This window comes from Pithys albifrons, chromosome 8, assembly GCF_047495875.1.
Source record: "Pithys albifrons albifrons isolate INPA30051 chromosome 8, PitAlb_v1, whole genome shotgun sequence".
Lineage (NCBI taxonomy): Eukaryota > Metazoa > Chordata > Aves > Passeriformes > Thamnophilidae > Pithys > Pithys albifrons.
In genome coordinates this window covers 2420751-2438052 of record NC_092465.1, presented here as the reverse complement: position 1 = coordinate 2438052, position 17302 = coordinate 2420751, and the positions used below count along the sequence as shown (strand labels likewise).

The 17302-nt window shown below is 42.8% G+C and overlaps 1 protein-coding gene across 5 annotated transcripts in view; it reads left to right on the top strand.

The window, feature by feature from the left end:
• MBD5 (methyl-CpG binding domain protein 5) overlaps nt 1-17302 on the top strand; it is a 116930-nt gene that overhangs the window by 44135 nt on the left and 55493 nt on the right. For 4 of the 5 annotated variants that reach the window (XM_071561995.1, XM_071561996.1, XM_071561992.1 and 1 more), the window contains exon 2: nt 3664-3757. The gene's annotated coding sequence lies outside the window, so the exon portion shown is untranslated. Of the gene's footprint in view, nt 1-3663; nt 3758-3966; nt 4046-17302 lie in introns of those variants that run through there. The other variant, XM_071561997.1, reaches the window with a different exon arrangement.

Sequence of the window (17302 nt, the reverse complement as noted above, 5' to 3'; positions counted from 1 at the left end):
AATCAGGAGGTGCTTTCAGAAATGTCTGATGTTTTCTGGGTGTGTTTGTGTGGCTGTGAAAGAGTCTCCATGTGACTGAAAGGATTTTTTTCCTCACAAACAAGAGAAACACCTCCCAGGGGCTGGTTGAAAGACTCAGCACCCACAAGCATAAAGATCATGTCTAAACCAAATTTATTATTTTCCTCAGTGATTTTTGAACATTTACTTCAAATAATCATCATCATGTGTTCAGCTCCTCAGAGTTATATAGAACATATATATATATTTATATATACTTTTGTATGTCAGAAGGTACTGGATGAGGAGTTGTATCTAAATAAATGTTTTTGTCCCCAGTCCAGGAAGGAATTTAAAACATTGCACAAAAAAAAAAAAAAAGAGGAAATCAAAACAGATTCTTCCATTTGAGCAGAGACATATGTTGGGTGGGTTGGCACCAGACTGGGATGCAGAATCCTGGAGAACCAAGTCTGCAGCCTCTGGGATAGTTAGAGGAGCAACATCCAGAATGAGGTGCTGGAGAACATAAGGGGGAAAAAGTGACTGTGAAATGGTGCTCAGGATCCCTTGGGATCCACTGGGTGGAACTGGGATGGGGTGGGAAGCTCAGGGTGACTGAAATGGTGTTCAGAATCCCTTGGGATCCACTGGGTGGAACTGGGATGGGGTGGGAAGCTCAGGGTGACTGAAATGGTGTTCAGAATCCCTTGGGATCCACTGGATGGGGCTGGGGTGGGATGGGAAGCTCAGGGTGACTGAAATGGTGTTCATGATCCCTTGGGATCCACTGGATGGGGCTGGGGTGGGGTGGGAAGTTCAGGGTGACTGAAATGGTGTTCAGAATCCCTTGGGATCCACTGGATGGGGCTGGGGTGGGGTGGGAGGTTCAATGTGACGGTGAAATGGTGCTCAGGATCCCTTGGGATCCACTGGATGGGGCTGGGGTGGGATGGGAAGCTCAGGGTGACTGAAATGGTGTTCATGATCCCTTGGGATCCACTGGATGGGGCTGGGGTGGGGTGGGAAGTTCAGGGTGACTGAAATGGTGTTCAGAATCCCTTGGGATCCACTGGATGGGGCTGGGGTGGGGTGGGAGGTTCAATGTGACGGTGAAATGGTGCTCAGGATCCCTTGGGATCCACTGGATGGGGCTGGGGTGGGATGGGAAGATCAAAGTGACTGTGAAATGGTGTTCATGATCCCTTGGGATCCACTGGATGGAGCTGGTGCAGGGTGGGAAGCTCAGGGCGACTGTGAAATGGTGTTCAGGATCCCTTGGGATCCACTGGATGGGGCTGGGGTGGGATGGGATCTCAGAGTGATTGTGAAATGGTGTTCAGAATCCTTTGGGATCCACTGGGTGGAACTGGGATGGGGTGGGAAGCTCAGGGTGACTGAAATGGTGTTCAGGATCCCTTGGGATCCACTGGATGGGGTGGGATGGGATGGGAAGCTCAGGGTGACTGAAATGGTGTTCAGAATCCCTTGGGATCCACTGGATGGGGCTGGGGTGGGTTGGGAAGCTCAAAGTGACTGTGAAATGGTGCTCAGGATCCCTTGGGATCCACTGGATGGGACTGGGGTGGGATGGGAAGCTCAGGGTGACTGTGAAATGGTGTTCAGAATCCCTTGGGATCCACTGGATGGAGCTGGGGTGGGATGGGAAGCTCAGGGTGACTGAAATGGTGTTCAGGATCCCTTGGGATGGGGCTTGGAGCACCCTGGGACAGTGGGAGATGTCCCTGCCCGTGGCAGGGGTGGGATGGGATGAACTCTGAGGTCCCTTCCCACCCAAACCATCCTGGGGTTCTGTGACTGCATTTTTATGCATTGGTGTCAAATGACAATCAAAAATCCAACACTTTCAATAAGTGCTGGATTTTTAAACACAAAATATCTTCATTTCATTGTTAAATCCCCATTAACTGAGGTCACAGTGACTCCTTCTGGTTGTTGGGATGATGCCCATGAAATACATGAAGGATAAATAATGTACCACTTGGGTTCCAGGTGTTCCATGAGCCTTTGGGCTCCTGGTGTTCGTGAGCCTTTGGGTTCCAGCTGTTCCATGACCTTTGGGTTCCAGGTGTTCCATGACCTTTGGGTTTCAGGTGTTCCATGAGCTGTTAGGTTCCAGGTGTTCCATGAGCCTTTGGGTTCCAGGTGTCCCATGAGCCTTTGGGTTCCAGGTGTTCCATGAGCCTTTGGGTTCCAGGTGTTCCATGACCTTTGGGTTCCAGGTGTCCCATGAGCCTCTGGGTTCCAGGTATTCCACGATCTTTGGGTTCCAGGTGTCCCATGAGCCTCTGGGTTCCAGGTATTCCACGATCTTTGGGTTCCAGGTGTCCCATGAGCCTTTGGGTTCCAGATATTCCATGAGCTGTTGGGTTCTAGGTGTTCCATGAGCCTTTGAGTTCCAGGTGTTCATGAGCCTTTGAGTTCCAGGTGCTCCATGACCTTTGGGTTCCAGGTGTCCCAGTTCCTCCTCCAGGTTTTCCTTAGGAAGGGAGAGGGAACATAACCATGACATGGACTGGGTTGTTTCATTTCAGAGTCTGATCTGATGGTTGTTCCTTCTACACTATTTTAGATTTTTGGAGCACCAGGAGGAGCAGGGAGTGTCCATTTGGGTGTCCCAGCATTCCCTGTTTGTGGAAGGAGTTGGTGGGAAAGGTGTTTGTTCTCAGGTGGTGGAAGTTGGAGAGGTTTGGATTGACATCAGGAGAAACCAACATGGACCATTCAGATAAAACATTGTGAGAAAGCTGAGATGAAATAACTGTGTGGGTTGGTACAAACTTGGTGCTTCTGCTGCTACAGCTGTTTCACCTTTTGTGGCTTTAAATAATATTTTTTATTTATTTATTACTCATTTATTTAGCCTGCCAAGGGATCTGGTGATCCCAACACCTTGTCACTCATGTACTGATAAATAATAATAGATAATAAATAATAAATAAATGGATCACAGGATAAATCATATTTAAAACAGACATATATTCAGGGTGACTTTAGCCCAGGTGGGATTATTCCTGTCAGGAACCAGCAACAGGTTTTCCTTTGCTCAGAGTTGGGTTCCTCCACACCTGGGAAAGACTGAACTGAGGGGGATTTACTGAATAAAAGGCAGAATTGTTTAAAAGGTGAAACTTTTCAGACTTGCTGAGTCTTCTACTGATTTTTTTTAATATTCAACCTCCCATAGTCACAGGACTGAAATGTGAAAGCAGAACTAAACTGACACTGGGTGGTGAAAGTGTGGAATAATTTAATTTTTTAAACCACAATTTACATTTGTAGTGACTTTGTCTTTAAGTTTCCTTTGGCTTTTCAAAGTTCAGGAGGTGGTTTAACTTCTCATACTCTATCAGTGCTCATAACTCACTTCTATCCTGATGTGTAATTTAATTTAATTTAAATTTTAACTCATGGGGTGATTGTTTTGGTGCAATAAATATAAATCCCCAAGTTTGGTGTATTTGGTATTAAATCATTAATGCAGATTAATTATTATGTCCCCCAGGCAGATGGAATGGCCCTGGTGACTGCCTGGTAAATTCAGGTGTTGCATGACAGGCACAATTTGATTTTTTAATAAATAAAGAAATGCTTTTTAACTCTGATGTCTCACTAAATGCTGCTCTTGGTGTTGCTCTGCAGCTCCTGACGATGGTGGGCAGTGGAGGCACCAACACAGGAGGTTTTATCATTCCCAGGCAAGATCTTTGAGCCCTGGTCCCTTCAGGCAGCAAAGGTAAGAGAATCATCCAGGCTGGGCCTTTTCCCAGAGGGAATAACTGAGAGTTTGGCCTCAAAAATAACCAAAATTGAGCAGCAGCTGAAGCTTGGGAGCCTCCACATGTTTAACCTCTTTTTAATCAGTTTATTTATTCTTCTAATGTGAAAAATCAACCACATGGAAGGAGCTCAGTTGCTTTTCCTCCTTTTAGTTGCAGAGAATCCTGAGTTCTCAGCTGCTTTTTCCCCCTGCATTGAGTGATTTTTCCTTGTTCTTGTTTCTCTGGAGTTTCCTGAGCTGCAGGTGAGTTGCAGAGAACTCGCTTTGTGTGTCCAAACCTGAAGGGAACCTGAGCAAAAAGACAGAAATTAGGAGGCAAAGCAAGAGCCAGAACCACAAGGAATAAACCAGAGGTCCAACCCTTGGAAATTCCTGGAGAACTTCAGGAATTTGATTTTTAAGCTCCAATTTCAGGCATGAATCTGGTGTGTCTTGGGCTGTGTGTGTGGCAGTATCTGATATTCAGTGCTCATTGTGGAAGGAGGTTTGGGCAGCTCATTTGTGAGCAAACCAATTAAAGCATCACCCCAGGTGTCTTAATTACATCACTGCACAACTTGGGGGGGTTTTGTCACTCGTTTTCTTCTTTTGGTGGTGTTTGGATCTGCTGGGAAGGGGCTTGTGCTGCAGATCTTTATTGTATTTATCTTTATAATATATATATATATATAATATATATAATATATAGTCTGGGTTTTCTTTGCTGGCCTTTATTGTATTTATCTTTATAACACATATATATATAATATTTAGACTTTATTTTGTTTCTTCTGCAGCTCTTTATAGTATTTATAATACATATATAATATATATAATACATAGTCTTTGTTCTGCAGATCTTTATAGTATTTATTATATATATTATATATATAATATATAGTCTGTATTTTCTTTATTCTGTTGATCTTTATAGTGTTTATCTTTATAACACATATATATAATATATAGTCTTTATTTTGTTCTGCAGCTCTTTATAGTATTTATAATACATATATAATATATATAATATATAGTCTTTATTCTGCAGATCTTTATAGTATTTATCTTTATAATATATATAATATATATAATATATAGTCTTTATTTTCTTTGTTCTGCAGCTCTTTTTAGTATTTATAACATATATATTATATATATAATATATAGTCTTTGTTCTGCAGATCTTTATAGTATTTATCTTTATACATATATATATAATATATAGTCTTTATTTTCTTTGTTCTCCAGATCTTTATGGTATTTATCTTTATTATATATATATAATATATATAATATCTAGTCTGTATTTTCTTTATTCTGCTGATCTTTATAGTATTTATCTTTATACACATATATATAAAATATATAGTCTTTATTTTGTTTCTTCTGCAGCTCTTTTTAGTATTTATAACATATATATAATATACATAATATATAGTCTTTGTTCTGCAGATCTTTATAGTATTTATCTTTATTATATATATAATATATATAATATATAGTCTTTATTTCCTTTATTCTGCTGATCTTTATAGTATTTATCTTTATAACATATATATATATAATATATAGTCTTTATTTTGTTCTGCAGATCTTTATAGTATTTATAATACATATATAATGTATATAATATATAGTCTTTGTTCTGCAGATATTTATAGTATTTATCTTTATTGTATATATAAAATACATATAATATATAGTCTTTATTTTCTTTATTCTGCAGATCATTATAGTATTTATCTTTATACACACATACATATAATATATAGTCTTTATTTTCTTTATTCTGCAGATCTTTATGGTATTTATAATACATATATAATATATATAATATATAGTCTTTGTTCTGCTGATCTTTATAGTATTTATCTTTATTATATATAATACATATAATATATAGTCTTTATTTTCTTTATTCTGCTGATCTTTATAGTATTTATCTTTATAACACATATATATAATATATAGTCTATTTTCTTTGTTCTGCAGATCTTTATAGTATTTATCTTTATAATATATGTAATATATAGTCTGTATTTTCTTTGTTGTGCAGATCTTTATTGTATTTATCTTTATAATACATATATAATATATATAATATTTATTTTCCTTGCTCTGCACATCTAATATGTACAATACAAACGTAACATATATATTATATCCAATATATATCTTATAATACATATAAATATATAATGTATAAGATATATAATACATATATAACATGTATATTCCATCCAATATATATCTTATAATACATGTAAATATGTATTACATATAATTACATATAATGTGCAATATGTACAACACATATATAACATATTCTATCCAATATATATCTTATAATCCATATAAATATATAATCTTTATTTTCCTTGTTCTGCAGATATGATATATATCTTTATAATGCATATATGACATATATATGGTCTTCATTTTGCTTGTTCTGCACATCTAATATGTATAATGATACATATTTAATCCAATATATATCTTATAATACATATGAATATATCATCTTTATTTTGCTTGTTCTGCAGATATGTGTCTTATAGTACATATATAACATATAATCTTTTTTTTACATGTTTTTCAGATTTAGTACATATCTTTATAATACATATATAACATATATATGGTCTTTATTTTGCTTGTTCTGCAGATCTAATATGTATCTTTATAATACATATAAATATATAGTCTTTCTTTTGCTTATTCTGACCTATTATATATCTTTATAATACATATATAACATATATATTATATATGGTCTTTATTTTGCTTGTTCTGCAGATATGTGTCTTATAGTACATATAAATATATATTATCTTTATTTTGCTTGTTCTGCAGATCCAATATATATCTTTATAATACATATAATATATAATATATATATTATTAATCTTTACTTTTCAAGCAGTACAAATAGAGAACTCTTGGAACTCTTGGTGACAGGGACACCTCCCACTGTCCCAGGATGCTCCAGCCTGGCCCTGGACACTCCCAGGGATCCAGGGGCAGTCACAGCTTCTCTGGGAAATCCATCCCAGTCTCTGCCCACCCTCCCAGCCAGCAATTCCTTCCCAATATCCCACCTATTCCCAATATCCCATTCCCTGTGTCCTGTCCCTCCAGGCCTTGTCCCCAGTCCCTCTCCAGCTCTCCTGGAGCCCCTTCAGGCCCTGCCAGGGGCTCTCAGGTCTCCCTGGAGCCTTCTCTTCTCCAGGTGACCCCCCCATCTCTCCCAGCCTGGCTCTATTCAGGAGATGTTCCAGTCCCCTCATCAACATACAAAGTTATTGGGAGGGACCTCAAAGCCCACCCAGTGCCACCCCTGCCATGGGCAGGGACACCTCCCACCAGCCCAGGTGGCTCCAGCCTGGCCTTGGACACTCCCAGGGATGGATCCAGGGGCAGCCACAGCTTCTCTGCCCAACCTGGGCCAGGGCCTGCCCACCCTCCCAGCCAGCAATTCCTTCCCAATATCCCATCTATTCCCAATATCCCATTCCCTGTGTCCTGTCCCTCCATCCCTTGTCCCCAGTCCCTCTCCAGCTCTCCTGGGGCCCCTTCAGGCCCTGCCAGGGGCTCTCAGGTCTCCCTGGAGCCTTCTCTTCTCCAGGTGACCCCACATCTCTCCCAGCCTGGCTCCAGAGGGATCCAGCCCTGGAGCATCTCCTGGGCCTCCTCTGGACTCTCCAACATCTCCACATCTTTCTTGTGCTGGGGGCACATCCAGGAATAACAGAGCAGCAAACTGGTTATCCCACCCTGCTGTCCCTGAGACATCCCTGCACCACCGGATTCCAGGATGTGGGAATGTGTCTGTTAAAGCTGGACCTCTCCCAGTGTCCAGAATTCCCAAAGCTGTTTGGTTCTCCTGAATCCAGGACAGTGGTTTGGGGTTAGTCACTCCAAGGGAGGAGCAGGATCATGTCCCGTCATTCCCACCCAATCCATCTGCAGGCCATCAGTTTTTCCTGAATTCCCATTAAATCCGTGGAACCCAATGGCCTTTTCCAAGGTTTTTCTGGGAACAGTCAGTTTTCCTCCTCTCTCTGCCCTCTCTTGGGATTGTGTGAAATCCCAAGGGAATTCCTCCAAAAAGGATGAACCAATTCTACCTCCAGGAATTTCATAGAATGAAACCTCCTTAATTCCAAAGTTTCTTCTACAGAAATCACTGAAAGGATTTGGGGGGGAAAAAAAGATATTTTATAACAATTCTTTATGTAAATCCCATAAGATATTCCTGTTTTTCCTTAGGATCCTCCTTGCCCCTCAATGTCACTGTTTTTAGGTGCATTTCAGAGCCACATTTTAAGAGCAGATATTAAATAGATTTGATAATTCTAAGCAGAAATTTTTGTCCCACTCTGCCAAGTTTTTGCCCAGAACAAGAAGTTTCTTTTCCATGGGCCCCATTTCTTCTGATACAGTTTGGAAATAAATCAAGGGCTGATGTTTGGAGTTTTTAGATACTGTAAATAAAATTGCCAACTACAAAGGCTTTTCCTGGGAGGGAATGGGAGCAACGAGCACCCAGGATTTATTCCCAGCCCTTTTTTAATTGTAACCAAATTAATCAAGCTCAGGGGTTTGCTTGTGATTTCAAAGTGAGATGTTTGAGCAATGCAAATATTTCTCTCTCTTTAAAATTCATGACAACAGAGCAAAAATTGTTATCATTCTTTATTTTTTTTTTTAGTATCTCATTTTTCTCATCAGAGTTAAGGGTTTGTTTCCCCTGGGCAGAGTAACTTGGATATCTCCAGAAAGTTTTGAGATTCTTTATTATTTCAGTTTGTGGTGTTGAAACATTTTACAGATATCCATCCTTATGTTTTCCTGGAATTCTACAAGAAATTTCTGTGAAGGAAAAGGAAATTGAAGTTAAACTGAATTTATTTTTGCTTAAAGAGCTACTGGTTTAAAATAAGAGCCAAGAGCTCCTGTCATTATTTATTAATTACACATAATATTTAAAACAGGAATCGAGTCAGAATGTGGTGCTGAAGATAAACTAAATTCTTCTTTTCTGCTGTAACACCAACCCCAATTTAGAGTTCTGCTTTTTGCCTCAATAATTCCTTCTTTGAACAGGAACCTCAAGGAAAGCAAACTTAAAATCTGTCTGTCCATGAAAGCTTAAAACTTTTTTTTTACATAGAGGTGGCCTGGAAAGTTAGGAAAGTGCTTTTTTCCCCCCATTTTGCTCTTAAATTTTTGTTTTGTTTTCCCCTTATTATAAATTCACATCCTTGGAGACCCATTGACATGATGGGAAAAGTAGGAAATGCTTAAGGAAGGCATTTGAAATTTTCCCTCTGCAGAGGGAGCTGGACAGGCAGGAGGGCTCTGCAGAGGGACCTGGACAGGCAGGAGGGCTCTGCAGAGGGATCTGGACAGGCTGGAGGGCTCTGCAGAGGGAGCTGGACAGGCAGGAGGGCTCTGCAGAGGGACCTGGACAGGCAGGAGGGATGGGCTGATTCCAATGGGATGAGGTTCAACAAGGCCAAGTGCAGGTCCTGCCCTTTGGCCACCCCAAGCCCTGCAGCGCTCCAGGCTGGGCACAGAGTGGCTGGAGAGCAGCCAGGCAGAGGGACCTGGGGGGACTGAGGGACAGGAAGCTCAACAGGAGCCACCAGTGTGCCCAGGTGGCCAAGAAGGCCAATGGGATCCTGGCCTGGATCCAAACTAGCGTGGCCAGCAGGCCCAGGGCAGTGACCCTTCCCCTGGACTCTGCCTTGGGGAGGCCACACCTTGAGTGTTGTGTTCAGTTCTGGGCCCCTCAGTTGAGGAAAGAGATTGAGGGGCTGGAGTGGGGCCAGAGAAGAGCAACGAGGCTGGAGAAGGGACTGGATGTGGCACTGAGTGTCCTCTTAAACACCTCCAGGGACAGAGAATCCACCAGGTCTTGATCCAACCCCACTGTGATCACCAGCCCAGGGCACTCAGTGCCAGAGTGATCACAGTGGGGTTGGATCAAGGGTTGGACTTGATGATCTCAGAGGTCTCTTCCAACCCAACTGAGAAGAGCAACGAGGCTGGAGAAGGGACTGGAGCACAAGTGCTGTGGGGAGAGGCTGAGGGAGCTGGGGGTGTTCAGCCTGGAGAAGAGGAGGCTCAGAGGTGACCTCAGCACTGTCTGGAACTGCCTGAAGGGAAGTTCTGGCCAGGTGGGGGTTGGTCTCTTCTCCCAGGCACTCAGCAATAGGACAAGGGGGCACGATGGGCTCAAGCTCTGCCAGGGCAAATTGAAGTTGGAGATCAGAAAGAAATTCTTTGCAGAGAGAGTGCTCAGGGATTGGAATGGGCTGCCCAGAGAGGGGGTGGATTCCCCATCCCTGGAGGTTTTTCAGCTGAGCTTGGCCGTGGCACTGAGTGCCATGATCTGGTAAAGGGACTGGAGTTGGCCCAAGGGTTGGACTTGATGATCTTGGAGGTCTTTTCCAACCCAATCCATTCCATGATTCTGTGATTCTATGACTGAAGATGTCTCTGATGAGGTTTTCTTGGGAAGATTTTCCAGAGAAAACAAAATGGGTGATTTTTTAGTAAGTTTTTCCATAACATCTGCAAGTTTAATAAATTGATAATTCAGGGTTTGCCAACAAACAGAACTGGTGGGACAACCTGTGACACATCAGAATTTGTCCCAGTCCATGCTGAGCTCGTCCTTGTCCCTGACAGCTCAAGGCCTGACAGCAAAACAAAACCCAATTATTCCTGTGAGCTCAAAGCTCAGAACACTCAATTTTCAAGCCTGGGGAGCAAAAGAGCACAATAAACCCACAAACCTCATCCGTGATTTTAAGGAAAATGGGATAAAACAGCTGAAAATGTGCACCCTTTGAACACCAGAAAAACTTGGATTTTATCTCAGGCTGGTCTTGGTGTGGTTTCAAATGCAAATGTTGGGGATCTCCAGAGCCCTTTGACATTCCCTGAGTGTGCAGAGAGGAATGGGAGGACTCTCTGGCTGCTTAATTAATTAGGGGAGTTAATTTTTTAGCAGCTTTCCAGAGTTCCATGTGGTGCCTCTGGATGTGTTTTGACAGAGCACAAGATTTGAGGCCTTTGGCCAGTCCTTCTCTCTCTATAAAATACATAATATACTCTATAAAATCATATAAATATGTTATTAAATAAATAATATTAAATAATTAATATATTTAAATTATTAAATAATATAATTGTGTAATTATTAAATTAAAATCACTTGCAGAGCAATTAAATGGGTTTAACTCCTTCTATAGTAGAAGTTTTGTTGGGTTGAAAGGGTTGGTTGTTTTGTTTTTTTGTTATAGAGCAAATTTTATATAAAATCATGTAATTAAAAAGCAAATTTAAGCTTAGCCCAGTTGTGACTCAGAATCTTGTTCTGGCCCCTTCCCAAACCCAGAAAACCCTGCAAGAAAATGAGTTTTATTGGCTTTTTTAGGGGGTGGGCACTTTTTCCCCAGTGCCATTTAGTCCATTTCTCATTAATGATATTTAACATGTCTTTTAAAACAGCTCTAAAATCCAGAGAAATATTTGAGTATTTAGTACCCTGGTGCTTAGAAATACTTTAAACCCAGACTTTTATAAAGACATGAAATCCTTGTGTAAAATCCATGGAAACTTTCTGGAAACTTCTTCAATCCTGGGCTAAATTTTTGCAGAATTTTGATCTTATCTATGAATAATTTGAAAATGATCAAACAGATTGGAATAGTGGGGCAATTTATATAAATAGAGACTCAGGAGTGATCCAGAGTGAATTATATTAAACTCAGTGGGACACCTTCCATTAACCTGAGCAAGAATAGAATCAGAATTCCAGAAACTGAATTCTGCTTTAGGACTCCTGAGCCAGGGGATTGTTAAAACACCACCCTGGTACTTTTATCAATGAATTGGGCAATTAGTTGTGCTAATTAGCAACAGCATCCCTTTGAAAGAAGTGCTTGGTGGAAACCCTGGTGGATATCCCTGGCTGGTTTGGGATGTGCTGGGAACTGGGGGTGAAATCCCTTCTCCAGATAAATTAATTTGGATTTTCTCAGCCTTTCCAGTTCCAGGCAGGATGATTTCTAAGAATTAACACAGTTTAGAGAAGTTGATGTTGTTTTCTTTGAATTTTAAACAATGGCATAATGTCATGTCTGAAAGAAGATATTTATGATGTGATGACAACAAAAATATAAACTGTTCCTCTTCTTGCTGTGTTAAATATTTTCTTTCCTGATGGGTTTGGGGCTCTGGGATCAGGGATTCAGGTATCCTTGTCTTCTCCTGCTGGGTCCTGGTTATTCAGGTATTTGTAGAGTTGTCTGTGCTGTGTTCTTACAGGAATGAGAAAAGTTCTGATCATAGAATCACAGAATCATAGAATGGATTGGGTTGGAAAAGACCTCCGAGATCATCAAGTCCAACCCTTGGGCCAACTCCAGTCCCTTTACCAGATCATGGCACTCAGTGCCACGGCCAAGCTCAGCTGAAAAACCTCCAGGGATGGGGAATCCACCCCCTCTCTGGGCAGCCCATTCCAATCCCTGAGCACTCTCTCTGCAAAGAATTTCTTTCTGATCTCCAACTTCAATTTCCCCTGGCAGAGCTTGAGCCCATCGTGCCCCCTTGTCCTATTGCTGAGTGCCTGGGAGAAGAGACCAACCCCCACCTGGCCAGAACTTCCCTTCAGGCAGTTCCAGACAATGCTGAGGTCACCTCTGAGCCTCCTCTTCTCCAGGCTGAACACCCCCAGCTCCCTCAGCCTCTCCCCACAGCACTTGTGCTCCAGTCCCTTCTCCAGCCTCGTTGCTCTTCTCTGGCCCCGCTCCAGCCCCTCAAGCTCTTTCCTCAACTGAGGGGCCCAGAACTGAACACAACACTCAAGGTGTGGCCTCCCCAAGGCAGAGTCCAGGGGAAGGGTCACTGCCCTGGGCCTGCTGGCCACGCTAGTTTGGATCCAGGCCAGGATCCCCTTGGCCTTCTTGGCCACCTGGGCACACTGGTGGCTCCTGTTGAGCTTCCTGTCCCTCAGTCCCCCCAGGTCCCTCTGCCTGGCTGCTCTCCAGCCACTCTGTGCCCAGCCTGGAGCGCTGCAGGGCTTGGGGTGGCCAAAGGGCAGGACCTGCACTTGGCCTTGTTGAACCTCATCCCATTGGAATCAGCCCATCCCTCCTGCCTGTCCAGCTCCCTCTGCAGAGCCCTCCTGACTGTCCAGATCCCTCTGCAGAGCCCTCCTGCCTGTCCAGGTCCCTCTGCAGAGCCCTCCTGCCTGTCCAGGTCCCTCTGCAGAGCCCTCCTGACTGTCCAGATCCCTCTGCAGAGCCCTCCTGCCTGTCCAGGTCCCTCTGCAGAGCCCTCCTGCCTGTCCAGCTCCCTCTGCAGAGCCCTCCTGCCTTCCAGCAGCTCGACACTCCCTCCCAATTTGGTGTCATCAGCAAATTTGCTGATGATGGACTCAATCCCCTCATCTAAATCATCAATAAAGATGTTAAACAGGACTGGACCCAATACAGGGTCAGCACAAATATATTTATATAAAATAATCAGAGTCAGGGAGAGAAATGAAATTGTTCTGGTGGGTTGAGGTGGGTCTGGGCTGTGAAAATTTGAGCCCAGTGTGGGAGCTCAGGAGGGGAGGGAAGGGGAGAGAGTGGCCCCTGGGCTGGGGAGACAATTCTTGCTGTCTCCTTTTTGGTGGTTTGACCAAATGTCTTCACTTTTTTTGTGATATTTATATTTTGTGTGATCAGCAAGAGGAATCAAGAGGGCACTGGGTTAATAACATGGTCCTCTCCTCCTTCCAAGGGCTCCTGGATTGCTTCTCCCACCTTTGGGAACTGAGACATTGCCCAGACAGAGAAAAGCACAGGGAGTTCCCTGGGGTGGGATCCTGCACATCCCATTCCAGCAGAGCATTCCCTGCCCATGGAAGGGCTTGGCATTGATGGGCTTTAAGGTCTCTCCCAACCCAAACCGCTCTGGAATTCTCTGATAAAGAAATTCACTTATTTCTTACTCTGTGGGACTGAATTTTTGTACTAATTGCCTCTTTTGTGCCTCTGGCAACACTTGGGTAGGACAAATAACAGAAAAACCAAACTGGGATCATACAAAGCCCCAGTTGTGTGTTTATCCCCCCAGATGTGTGGGGTGGCTGAGGAGCACCTTGGCTGTCAAACCCCAGGCTTTTGGTGAGAGAAAAGGGGGGTCAGGGGTGTTATCAGTGCCTGTCACTGCCCTCAGGGAGTACCAGACAGGGAGGATTTCTTGGATGGAGGTGGTGACTCAACTGGTTTGTTCCTCTTGCAAATTAAAATTCTAACTCTTCTTTTTTTAAGACAAAAAATAGGTAAATATCCCTTCTTACATCTTCTGTGCTCAGAGCCACAGCCACTCAAATGACACCATTGAGAAATGTTGTTTATATGTATATACATATGGAAAGTGGATTTGTTAGTGTGTTAGACTTATATATGTCAAATACACAAGGGAATGTGTTGGTATGTTGGACATGTGTGTGTCATACATAAGGAAATAGTGTGTTAGAAATATATGTTATACATAAGGAAACATGTTGGTATGTTGGACATACATGTATCATACATAAAGGAAATAGTATGTTACATATATATCATACATAGGGAAATATGTTAGTGTGTTAGACATGTGTGTGTCATACATAAGGAAATATATTCATATGTTAGACACGTGTCATACATAAAGAAATACATTAGTATGTTAGACATATATGTGTCATACATAAGGAAATAGTATGTTAGACATGTATGTATCATACATGAGATATGTTAGTATGTTGGACATGTATGTGTCATACATAGGGAAATAGTATGTTAGAAATAGGTGTGTCATACATAAGAAAACCTGTTAGTATGTTAGACATGTGTCATACATGAAGGAAATTGTGTTTTGTATGTGTCATACACAAGGAAGTATGTTAGTATTTTATACATGTGTCATATATGAGGAAACATGTTAGTATGTTAGACATATACATAAAGGAAATATGTTGGTATGTTAGACATGTATGTGTCATGCATAAAGGAAATATGTTGGTATGTTAGACATGTATGTGTCATACATAAAGGAAATATGTTGGTATGTTAGACATGTATGTGTCATACATAGGGAAATATGTTAGCATGTTAGACATATGTGTGTCATATATAAGGAAATAGTATGTCAGAAATATGTGTGTCCTACATAAGGAAACACGTTAGTATGTTGGACATGTATGTGTAATATGCAAGGAAACATGTTCATGTGTTAGACATATATGTGTCATACATTAGGTAACATGTTAGTGTTAGACACATGTATCTTACATAAAGAAATAAATTAGTATTTTAGACATGTATCATACACAAGGAAGTATGTTAGGATATGTGTCATATATGAGGAAACATGTTAGTATGTTAGACATATATATCATACATAAAGGAAATATGTTAATATGTCACACATAAGATATGTTAGTATGTTATATATATATAAAGGAAATAGTATTTTATATATATCATACATAAGGAAACATGTTAGTATGTTATATATGTGTCACACATAAGGAGATATGTTAGTATGTTAGACACATATACATAAGGAAACATGTTTGTATGTTATATACATAAAGGAAACAGTATGTTATATATGTCATACATAAGGAAATATGTATGTTAGATATATATGTGTCATACATAAGGAGATATGTTAGACATTTATCATATGTAAAGGAAATAGTGTTGGACATATATCATAAGTAAAGGAAATAGTATTAGACATATATCCCACACATAAAGGAAATAGTATGTTAGACTTGTGATAATACATCAAATAATTAAAGAGCTGTGGCAGTAATTAAGGCTCCCCTCCAGTCTGGGTTCCCCTCCCTGCAGCCCTGCCTGTTCCCATCCACCCCCAGGCTCTCCGGGTGCCCCGTGTTGTCCCACGGCCATCACTCACGTCCGAGCTCTGCTCAGCTGCCCAACTTGTCACACAAAAGCCCAGGCCAGGCCATATGTTCGTGCAAAGGTGGCCCTGCAAGGCAGGAGAGTTGCCTCTCCTTTCTTGTGCCATCTGTTCTGCTTTAGCTGCGTTTGCTCCAGCTCCCGTGTCTCGCAAATATTGGGATAATAGATGGGAATTGTAAGCGGGGAGGAAGCCAAGCATTGTTTGCAGCAGCTTTGTGATGGCCTCAGCCAGCTATTCAAAACAGATTTGTTTTGCACATTCCTCCTGCTCCTTGGCGTGGCAGCAGTTAAAATTCAGAGCTGCAAAGTGTGGGCAGAGGGATATTGGTTTTAGTGCAGCAGGGACTGTCCCACCCCGCAGACGGGAGGTGAGAAGGGGTGTTGGTGCTGCAGGACCCAGGAGTGAATGAGCAAACCCTGCCTGTCTCCAGGTGCTTTCCCACTGGGAGAGAGCTCCTCATCCCTGCCCACGTGCCACTCCTGCCCAGCCCCAGGGATCAGGGAGCTGATCCAGGCTGAGGCTAATCCCACAGGGACACCCAGCTCGGCTGTCTTGGGAGGGGATGGATGGTGCAGCCCTGAAGCAGGGGCTGAGCTGTGCCCTGGGATGTGGGGAAGGGGCTTGTGCTGCTTTAAAGGTGAACCAGCAGGAGAAATGAGCCCAGCTCAAGAGAGGTTAAAAGGCTGAGTTACAGTTTAATAAAAATACTACAATAAATGCAGTGACACAAAGAGAAATATTGAGAGATATTGAGGGGCTGGAGCGGGGCCAGAGAAGAGCAACAAGGCTGGAGAAGGGACTGGAGCACAAGTGCTGTGGGGAGAGGCTGAGGGAGCTGGGGGTGTTTAGCCTGGAGAAGAGGAGGCTCAGAGGTGACCTCAGCACTGTCTGGAACTGCCTGAAGGGAAGTTGTGGCCAGCTGGGGGTTGGTCTCTTCTCCCAGGCAAGTAGAACAAGAGGGCACAGCTTGAGCTCTGCCAGGGGAGGTTTAGGTTGGATATCAGGAAGAACTTCTTTGCAGAGAGAGGCCTCAGGCATTGGAATGGGCTGCCCAGAGAGGGGGTGGATTCCCCATCCCTGGAGGTTTTTCAGCTGAGCTTGGCCGTGGCACTGAGTGCCATGATCTGGTAAAGGGACTGGAGTTGGCCCAAGGGTTGGACTTGATGATTTCAGAGGTCTCTTCCAACCCAGTTCATTCTGTGATTCTGTGAAATTTGGTTTAACCCACAAACCCCAGCAGTGTAACCCACCCCCTGGGGCACAAACACAGGGGGGTTTGGTGGCCCCTGTGCTGAGCACCACGTGGTTCCCTCGAGTCCAAAGGAAAAGGAAGGGACAAACCTGTTGGTGCAGATGATGGCACAGTCTGGTCACAGTGGTGGGCTCCTCCTGTCCAGGTTCTGCTCCTCCTCTGCATCCAATGAGTGGTCCCAGAGGTCCCCAAACCCCAAGATTCCATCCCCTCAGGCCCAGGTGGGAACACCCAGTCCCTCGCCCAGGGCAGGGAGTTCCACCCTGGGGGATCTGACTCTGTGA